This window comes from Pagrus pagrus (genome assembly GCF_965226575.1).
Source record: "Pagrus pagrus genome assembly, chromosome: 2".
NCBI lineage: Eukaryota > Metazoa > Chordata > Actinopteri > Spariformes > Sparidae > Pagrus > Pagrus pagrus.
The window spans coordinates 11,323,521-11,335,033 of record NC_140186.1 but is presented as its reverse complement, the minus strand read 5'-3'; positions in this window follow the sequence as shown (position 1 = coordinate 11,335,033).

The window sequence follows — 11,513 nt, the reverse complement described above, 5'->3', positions numbered from 1 at the left end:
TTACTGTTTATTTCCCCATGCCAGTGGTAATCAGCAGCAGGATTAGTGTTAACTGCCACCCAGTCACTGGCAGGCTCCACGTGGGCCACCGCAGGCCCCTCCTGCCGACTGGCCTGACCGGGTCTGTCCGGGGCCCGCTTGCAGTGACGAGTTCGACTGGGAGTCCGCTAATCCTAAAAAAAAGAAAAAGAAAAAAGAAAAATATAGGACCCCCACCTGGCTTCCTCTCTGGGCCACCTATCACCACATCACAGAGCCCAGGCACCAGCACCAGGCCTGGCCCGGTGGATGAGCTAATCACTGAGAGTAGAGAGGAGAGTAGAGGAGAGGAGAGGAGAGAGTGTGTTTCTATGTGTGTGAGAGAGACACAGAGAGGGGAGAGAGCCGGACCACCCACCCGGAGGATTCAGAGGCACAGGATTCACAGCCCATTCTGTTGACCTGCCACACCGCCCCAGCTCTGGGCAAGGCCCTCCCCAATTGTTCCGCCTGCTAACATGAGGAGGGGGGTTAGACAAGGGGGGATGGGGGGGTGGACGAGCAGTAAACAGTGGGCTGAGCTTCTCTCCTTCAGCTCACAAAGGGGCTGAATTGTGTCGGGACTGGAGCACTTTTAGAGTGGCCCTGCCATGGGGCCTGAATGAAACATCTGTGGAGGCTGAGCCCGAGGGAGAAAATGCTATTTTGCTGTTCAACCACACTGACAACCTGTTTTCTCTTTCTTTACCCCACCACCCCCACAACCACCCCACCCCACACACCACCACCACCACCACCACCACCTCCCAACACTGTTATTTCTCCCTTGGCCTTGTAAAACTATTCATACTGTATACTCACATTTGCCAAGCAAGAAACAGAGAAGCAACAGTAAATGAGCGAGCGAGAGAGGGATGACTTGGAAGTTTAAATGAGGGTACGGTGAACTTTATCCGCATGCTCATGAACCTGCACTTCTTTCCAGTTCAGTTGAATTCAATTTACTTTATTTCATCAGTATAATCCGATCAGTATAATATCCTGCTCTCCAAACAAAAATGTAAAATAAGACCTATCAAAACCATAGCTAACAGTGTAATACTGGCGCCCAGATTCCAGCCTGTAAATGAGTTTTTTCCTTTGTTGACCTATCCAGCCGATAACACCTAGCTAACTAGTATCAGTGAGCAAATGTCAGGTTAATATATTGCATGAAGGCACTGAAAAGCATGCAGGGATGAAGTGACAAATCCACGGTAAATATAATCACATTTTTTTTTGGAGGTAAAATCAGAAGTGGGTATATCACAGGAAAAAAGTACAGCGGGTATGGGAGGTCACAGTTGAAGAAGGAAGGAGGATGTCTGTCTGAAAAATAGTTTGGATGATGATTTCATAATTTGTCTTTCATTATTTTCTGTAAATAACTTTGCAATTAACCAGTAATTAACTTGGTGATTGAAATTCACTATGTATCAGTAGTTACTTGGTCAGAGCACACTTTCATAGCAAAGGGTTACATGTGGGGGAAAAGGCTGAGGGAGCCCTAAAAGATGGATTACTAATCCCCCTTAACAAACACCAGCCTAGTTTCAAGAATAAATGGTTGACATTTTACGTTTCTGCAAACCACAGGTAGGGCAAAATTTGTCCGTATCATATCAACAATTCTGCAATATGTCTCATATCATGTGCTCATTACATGTATATGACCTGGTTTTCATGTCGAGAGGCGGAGGGAATGGTGACGGTGTAACAGCTGTCCAGCGAGAGACCACTGTTCGAGTCGTGAAACCAACATTTGTAAGCACGAGACCACTTGATATTTTTAAGGGAGACACTGGGTCACATTTTCACTTACCTTCCCGTGAAGATAGTACTGGCTTTATTTGTTAAGTTTATAGATATTGGGCTTCAACATTTGCACCACGTGAAAAAAATGTTGGATGTTGATGTTTCTGCAAACCACATTTGTACGTATCACAGGCTACTTACCATATTGACATTTCTATAAAAAGTGTCATATCATGTTCACATTGTATGTTTATGATGTGGGTTTTGACAATTTGACAAGGGACCACAGCGCTTCAACACTTGTAAGTGCGTCATACAATGGATATTTCTAAGCAGACCTCAGGACAATTTCCAGCCCGGATTGTGGGGACAAACCCGGGTGTTTTTAAAGGGACCGTGGGACATCTTCAGCTGTGTTGCCTAGCCAGACCATAAGCACAGTGTTGTCACGACATACAATTGAAAGTTGGACGTGTGTAAAGTTGCAACATAAGGGATTGTAAAGATTCAACAAGTAACAAGTGGCAGAGTATAATGTCTGCACTGTGTTCACCTGCATGAATATGATAGAAACTAATGATTTTGAAGACTGTATGTCACAGCTGATCGCCCAATTCTTTAATTAGTGCTCGCTTCATTGACGGCCAAAACTATGAAAATAAGTTGATATGCGGTGGAACTGTCCTTTAATTCTTCAAGTGTGTGAAATGCAGACAACTAATATCATTTAATCACATGACTGCAGCAGGGGAAGGAGGCTATCATGAGTGTCAGCCTCCAGAGAGGATCCATCCATCTATCAACATCACCTCTGTAAGCCCCCTACTCCCCTTCCAGTACGAACCCCCGCTCTCTCAGCCCTCTTTCCCCCCCACAGTCCTGCTCCACCATATGCAGCTCAAAGAGAGACCACTGAGACATTTCAGTTTAATTGAAGGGGAAACAAAGATCCCTGCTTATTTCCTGGTCACCCATTTTCTTTAATCAATTTCCTCCCTTTGGTCCTATATCATCTGTAATTACTTTCCCTTTCCCGCCCCTAGTGGGTTCCTCCTAGAGCAAAGGTCCACATACATATAAAGACACACACACACACACACACACACACACACACACACACACACACACACACACACACACACTTATTGCTAACCCCCTACCGTAAGCAGGCAATACCTTCGGCATCAATACTCGTTGCCCCCCTTTGGCTCCTTCAGCCTGAACAATGGAGAAGGCCCACCGGCTCCAGAACCCCACCAAGCAACCCCTGACCCTGCCCACCTACTCTACTAAACCCCTACACACACACACACACACACACACACACACACACACACACACACACACACACACACAGGTTCATATAGCATGTACTCTTATATTCAAGTCGTAGACATTGTCACACATGCACACACAGCTCACACGAGTCTGAAGTGAATGGGGGGTGGAGGAGAAGAGGAGGGGAGGCGAGGGAGGGGTGGGGTAGGGCCACTTTAAATACCAGCTCAGCTTGTAATCACTGGAGTTTGAACTCAGAAGACTTCTTATGCTAAGAGGTCAAGAAGCCAGAACACTCATTCACTCCTTTCTTTCTTCCCCGCTGCCCTCTGTCACTCACTGCTCTCAGTGGGACTCCTCTCCGATCCATAAGCTGGTTACGTACAGTGAAAACAACGCTTATGTCCGGAGGAAATCTTACAGCAAAACAATGAGTGCGTTGTCTTTCTTCCCGGCTCGAGTAACACCAGTGAATCTTCTGCCAACTGGTAATTTTCTGGAAGAACTGAACTTTATTTGCAAATGGTTCCCAAGGAAATTCATTAAATTTTAACCGACCTGCCAAAGGGAATATGAAGACTGTAAATATAACATGTAGTGTTGAGCCCGCTGCTTACCTCAGGACATTTTGTGTACATCTGGTGTACGCTTGGTGAAAATGCCCTTTAAATTATACACCTTTATTGGACTTCACATTTCCCAAATATGACCACCCAGAGAACGCAGCCCATACCACCCACACGCTATTGAGTGGATTTATCACTCAGCTGATGCCAGTGTTGCTTGATGAATGAAAGAGGCTTACAGTACTGGCATCGTTACCTTGTTTGATGGGGAAGTGAAACATCAGAAACTCCTATATAAATACGTATTAGCCATGGGAATAAAAGAGGAAAGGTGTTGCCTGCAGGCAACAATCACAATGCAAATGCCAAGGAAAGTGCTGGTGTAATATTGTAAAAAAAAAAAATTAAGAGCTGAGGAGGAAATGTTTGTGTGTGGTAAAGACAGGTCTAAAATGGGCTTCCAGTTAGTCAGCAGAGCGGTGGGATACAGATAGGAGGTAAACAGTGGTGTCAGCCAGAGGATACAGGGATCGCTGCAACTAATGATTGTTTTTACTACCGCTTAATCTTTTGATTATTTTTTTGCTTAATCTCGTGATTATTTTGTCTAAAAAATCTCACAGAAAAGAGAAAATAGCGGAAAATGTACAACCTAATAACCCAGAGGCATAGATGAAGAAGATTTATCAAAACTCCTCCAAAATCCAACAATATTCAGTTTACTTCGATTTACAACTGAGAAAAGAATTAGCTGCTCACATTTGAGAAGCTAAAACCAGCATGTTTAACTTTTCACTTGATATCAGCTTGATTAATAGATGTCAAAATTGTTGATTCATTTTCTGCTGATCAACTAATTGGATTAATCAGCTGATTGTTTCAGTGCTAGATATAAATCGTGTTTAAGTTTCAAGCCAACATGGACAAGAAGTCTGAAGAGTGCCCAGAATATTGGAAAGTTTGAAAAACTGTAGTGTACACCAACCAAGCAAACTAAGTAGGAAGTCAAAGCATAAAGAAGAAAATAAAGAGAATAGTTCTCTTTATGAGGAAGGATTTTACTTCTTTAGAAAGTTGTCAACTTTTTGGGTGACTTTCAAATCTTTGCTGTGCAGTTATCTGTGCTGGCACAGCCAATGTGTCAACTGACTGACCTCATTTAGATGAATGAGGGGGCGAATGTTTACAAGTTACAGTTGGTCAGACAAAACAGCAAATCTGAAGACATCACCATGGGCTCTTTCATTTGTGATGGGCATTTTCTTTTTACTACTTTCTGACATTTTATAGACTAAACAATGAATCAGTTCATTGTAAAAATAGGCAGATTAATCGATAATGAAAATAATCCTTATTTACAGCCCCAAAGTCAGTGATGGGACACTTGTGAGCGGGACATGTGGATACAAAACAGACACTGTAGTCTCCTTCTGTCAGTGTGCATTTACCAACCAGCTGTATTTAAATTCAGGCACACTGGCAGGACTCCAGCGCTTTCAGCATCCCATCATCTCTACTGTGCCACCTAGGCAGCAGATAAAACCAACTGGTATCTATCTTCACACACACTCATACACACACACACACACACACACACACTTGACAGACCACTGATGTGGGTCTTCTTGTGTGGGATTAAAGACAGAAGACAGCAGGAGAAAAGGAAGGACAAGACGGTTTCTGGCCCCCAGAATCTCTGGAGTATTTTCCAAAGTCTAATGTGAAAACGATAACGGCTCATCCGAACAGTGTGTGTGGTCAGGTGTTGACACACATGCAAGCATGTTCCCACACATACTGTATGAGCACGCACGCACACACACATACACGCACACACACACACACACGCACACACATACATGCACATTGACTCAGTGATTGGAGCCTTTGGTCTTCATCAGGTCAATCAGTGGAACCGTGAGAGCTGGAGGCTGGATGTCCTCCTTCCAGATTTCAGTGTGGCCTGTTCCAGTAACTCTTGAGCAAATACAGATCAGCAGCGAGCAAGTGTGTGTGTTTCTGTTTGTGTGTGTGTGTGTGTGTGTGTGTGTGTGTGAGCGAGAGAGAGAGAGCAAGTTAAAGAGAGGGAAAGAGAGTCGTAGAAGTGGGAGCTCCGAACAAGCTCTGTGTGGGGTACAAAATGAAAATTACAGGGTACGACCTCAGTTTCATTTACTGTAACACACATTACACATTATCCATCCAGGTCATTAGTGCAGCCATCAGCTCTGAGGCGCCCATAATGCTCTGGGGATGCTCGGACATCACGCACAGGAGGTATAGCACATGTGATCAGCAGTTGGGAATAATGCTCTGGATGGAGTTTGTTCATTAAAGAGTAGAAAAGTTGTTGCTATCACATTAGGGGCCCACCTGTGGCTGTCTGTGAGCTTGTGTGTGTGTGTGTGTGTGTGTGTGTGTGTGTGTGTGTGTGTGTGTATGTATCATGTGTGTCTGCTTGCTTCATCCACACAAAGCAAAGCCCACCACAGGCAGAGCCCACCACAGAAGGTGCACAGATGTGCCGCTGGCTACGAGCAGAGGTAGGTCTTGCATTCAGAAGTGATAGTTCTCATATGGCACATGGCTGTAATAGTGAAATCTGACATCATTTCCATCCTGAAATGTACGACTCGAGAGGGAAGACAGATTGCAATGCTCTTCAGTGTAAAAGGAATATTCATGATCTTTCTTTAAAAAGTGGGGTTATGTATGGACACTGATAAGTAAAGTGTGTAATCATGGAGTTCCACTTCACTGGTGGTTTGTGTGACAGCTGGTGATTGATTTTGTTTGTGTTGTGAAAAATATATGTTTAGCTTGAATTCAGAACCACATCAGTAGGAAGACCACCAGCTCCTTCCTCAACATGAGGGTTAACACATTTCTGTCCTCCACACGCACATATCAAGAGCTTTTATGTCTGTTCTGCATGCAAGCGCGACTGCATTTTAAAGGACTAGTTCACCCAAATAACAGAAAAATATTCTGAATTGTTCTCACCTCTTGTGGTATCTTTCTGTACAAATGTAGTTTTTTAAGATATGTTTAGGTTTGGATATATCTGCCTCTGAATTTCTGCTACCACCTGAGGACAACGGAGGTGAATCTAATTGTGTTTGTGGTGATAATGGACTTGAAAGATTACATTTAAAATATTGTCAATGGATTTCTTTGGTTTCGTAGTTTTTTGGTAGAGAGCAATCAAAACTAAAAACTTATTAGCAACCCTAACCCTAACCCAGCAGAAATGTTGCTATTGTACCTTTCTTATTTTTTCTGAAACTTGACCGTCATTATGTTGCAACTTTACGTTTCTTTACATACATTTTTTTAATTTTATGGAGTGAAAACTGTGCTTATGGTCTTGTTAGGTTTAGGCAAAAAGAAAAAATCCACTTGGTAAGGGTAAGGAAAAGATCATGGTATGGCTTTAAGTATCCCACAAACATGGCTGGAAATTGTCCCAATGTCTCCTTAAAAATATCAATTGGTGTCACACTTACACATGTTGAAACCAAGTCTTGAACTGTGGTCACTGGCTTGGCAGCCCTCTCGCCTCTAACTCCACCACCATCCCCTCCACTCCCGGACATGAAAGTCAGGTCATAAGCATGTAATGTGAACGTGATATAAAATGTTTTTGCAGAAATGTGATAAAGACACGTACAAGTGTGATTGCATCAGTGGTTTGTAGAAATGTTAACTGCCAACATTTTATCCCAGTTTTAAAAAACACTTTTTTCATGTGGTACAAGTCTCAAATCTATCTTCATGGGAAGGTAAGTGAAAATATGTTTTTTTGGAATCATTGTTGCTCGTGTTCCTCCCTCTAAACATCTGAGTGAATTCAAACCAAATGGCGTTCACACAAGACGAATGTGGACAACAATATTCCTACCATGTGCCAAAGTTGGAATTGCCCATTTTCTCAAGAGAACCACAAATGTAGCATATTAAAGCTCTACCACACCGAGCCTGCCAATAGCAACTGGCTTCATCTCCAATTTAAAGCCTCTAATCCACAATTAACAAGAAATTAGGCCTGCTGCTGCTGCAAACTTTCCTCTGCACTGGAGTGCAACCACGAAATCGGCTTTGACTTGCTGCCACCAGGTTTGATATCTGCACTGAAACACATGCATACACATACACTGGAAATGGTCTCACTTCCTGACAACAGCATGCCCCTCTATCCACCTCGTAAAACTTGTTTATCTCATTTTAAGTTCCTTCAATAAAAATCTTTTTAATAGAAAGTCTCCCTGCTTGTTTATTCCCAACAACAAACCCTTTTGATCTGATCCCGCAACAAGTGCCACGCTGAGGGCACCGTGTCAGTCTTACAGTAAATCACCAACCCAGTTTTCCCAGTACCATGACACATGGCACAAACGGTAATGACCATGAGGAGGGTCGTGATGGAAATGGGGGTGAAGTGGGAGCAGAGCAGGGGTGTCCAGCAATACGTCACCGATCCCCCAAGTGCTTTCATCTCCTCTGATAAGTGCCATACCTAATCAGGTTAAAGCAGCGCATGCCACGGAAGGAGAGGAAATTCCGGCCAAAACGGTAACGTATCTGTTCCGCTCTCATGCGTCGCATTCCTCCAGCTAATTAGGAGTAAATATCTGACCCCGGAGAGAAAATGTCCACATTAGTCCAACCAGTCAGTCGGTGTGGTCCATCTGCACTCTCTCTTTCGCTCGCCTCACCCCCCCTCCCTTCCTCTCCCCTCTCACCCTAATTTGGCACACAGATGACAAAAAACATAGGGGAGTTCTCAGTTGGTTTCTTTCTTTCTTCTACGGCTCCCCTCCTTTTTCTTCTCCAGCATTAGGCCCCATCATTACTGACAGGCTATCAGTTGTTCTCATACCAGATTATCTACTGCCAATGACCTCCAGGTCATGGCACCGTGCTCTCTGCCACTTTCGCTCTTTGCTTTGCCTTTGTCTCGCCACAGATACACTTCAGTGAGTTTTTAGGCTTTGCTGACTCCAAATCAGAAATGCTATTGATCGTGGCGCCGATTTTTTAGTTCTGGTTAAAAGGAGAAGCTTAACAACGTAGCATTTTATTCCTTGGATCACCTCTCGGTTAAGTGATGAAAAAAGATTGATTTTTAGAGCGATGAGAGCAATTCAAGTCTTTGTTTACATCAGCCATCAACGACAATGTCAAGATCTGTAGCCAGGAGTAATAAGCAGAAGATGGTTAATTTTTTCATCAAAAGCAGACATTTCATGAGGGACACCTGAGCCTTGAATCTGCGGCTATAACTCAGATAATTCACAAAATAGATTGGACTTAGAAATGATGCCAAAGTCAGGCGACAGCTTCCATGTTGTCAGCTCGTCCTTTCATTCTACGCCTTTGGTGTTGAAGACGCGTACAAGGATTTACCTTAATGTAAATATCTTGCACATAAACTTGGACTTAATGTGGAGCAGTCGAGACAATGCTCTGACTGATGGTGGTCTGGCTGTAGAGACCCGACACCCTATTAAGACAGGGCAATTTGTTTTTTAATTTATAATGGTAGTTTTAGTGTTCCAGGTCAAAAACACATATTGTCTTGTTTAGTAGTTTGGCTTAGGCAAAAGTCATAATGTTATGTCGGCATATTGTCCTGCCCAAATAGCATGATAGGTTATATTATCGGCACTGGGTGATGGTGCTGAAGTGAGACTGAAAATAGTTGGTGTTGCCCTTTTCAGTCAACAACTGCTTACGGCAAAGGCAATGTGTAGCCTAATTCAAATCCCTTAGCTCGTCATTTTCTCCTGCTTTCAACTCAAAATACTGCCAAACTGGTGAACTGGTGTTCTTCTTAGAAACCAAGTCCACCATGTCTGTGTGTGTGTGTGTCCTACATCACGCAATTGACCTGTAGTAACCTTTCAGATAATGGTGCATGTTGCCTCCGCTGCCACGACAGCGCCACATGCATTTTATTTTTCAAAATAAAAGCCCGAAGATGCCATAACAGCGTTTGATATTCAATATTGTGAAAAATGTTGCGCAGGACGGCAAATATGGCATTATTAGATATATATAATATCTTTCCTGCCTGGAAATAACAACAATTCCTCAGCAACCTTCACACTGAAAATCACAAGTTTGTCTAACACTAACCTGGTCCCCAATGGTATGCACCTAAACAAAGTATGCAGGGTCTATGCAGGATGCAGGGTCCCCCCTGACCGACCCTGCATCCTGGGCTTAGTGCCACCCAAGACATTTGTGATTGGTTTAAAGTAATACAAATGAGCCAGAGTGTTTTTTCCCCCTATACCAGAATGATAATGGGTGCTGACATAGAGCTGTGGAGAAAGGGCTGGCTTGCTTGTTTGATAACTTAAGGAAACTGCAGATAATGCTTCTCGTTGAGTTTCCTTGGCTGACTTTGCTGTGTGGCATGTAACAAAGTGTGTCAAACACCACCATTTTTAGTTGGCTTAACCTTTCATGCTTCAGACATAACGAGGAAACAGGCACGGATGAAATCCACTGAAGCGTGAAGACCATTTGTATCTGACAAACACCATTTTCTTCACGTCAGAACTTTTGCGCTTTGTTGATTTAATCAATCTACAGGAAAACCATGTTGCAGTATGCATTCAATCCTGGTGTCCTCGCTCAAAGAAAAAATAACTTATCCAAAAATGATTTTCATGTCATTGTCAGCTTCATGTCATAATCAATTTCTGCAAGATTTTCCACGGCACAGTCCGACAGTTTAATCAAAACAGTCCTTGGTAATTTGGCTGCTTCCATTCACAGTCCATGTATTTATAACTGCGCAAACAGACTCACTTTATGTCTCATCAGCTGACGTACGCAGCATGCCACACACATAGCAGCAGGAAGCAGCCCCAGTGTAATACACTTGAAGTTGTTTACATTACATTACAGAGAGAGGAAGGTGCTCGAGAGGCACATCATCATCCTGACCCGTGATCCTGACCTCTGCGCAAGTGGATGTCAAGCCGCAGTCCACATGTTCCAAACTGGACTGCGGTCAAGAACAACATTAGCAGGGGTTTGGCAGGAAACTTCAAGATTGTGATTGAGAAGTACGGACAGTGTGTGCGCGAGTGTCATACTCCTCACTCCTCTTTTATGTAACGCTGCATTTGCACGTCATGAAGCACAGAGTTAAGCTTTGTAGCAGCGAACAAGACGTAAAAATCTTCTGGAACATAAGACTAAAGAAGGAAAGAGTGACACATGTTTCCCCGGCCGGTGAGAAATCTCCACACATACAGAAGCTGTCGTGATCCTTGATGTAGATACACTTTAAAGCACCAAAAAAGGCTGCATCAACTTCACTGTGTTAAACAAGGCATTAGTCAACAAGGAGCGGAGGACTGAGCTGCGATGATACTGCTGGGTTATGTAGCTGCAGCATCACGAACACTAGAGTGTAGTAACCCACATAAAGTGCTCTAACACACACCACTCTTAGATTATAAAGCATCTGAAGACCACATTTGTGTGTAACAGCGAGCATTTACACCCGGGTGGCTCACAATATTTTTTTTTTTACTCGTATTTACTCTGTGGAAGGTAATTAGCGAGCTGATCAGAAACCATATTTATTCCCCTGTGGTCAACCACAGCTCTCTTTCCACTTTAAAGTGTTTGCTGAGCAAAAACAACAACATCTAAATGCTTCCAGATATTAAGACAAGAACTATTCTCAGCTTGCTGTGACTTTTTTAAAATCCACTCCTTCTTTTAAATGAGTGGAAATTATGGCTGACAGAAATAAAGTAATTCATATGTGCACATGTGCTATATATGGACTACAATATGGACAGATACCATCTCTGTGGCGTTCCACTCCACTTATTTACTATACCCCTCTTAATTACCACCAATTGTGGCCAC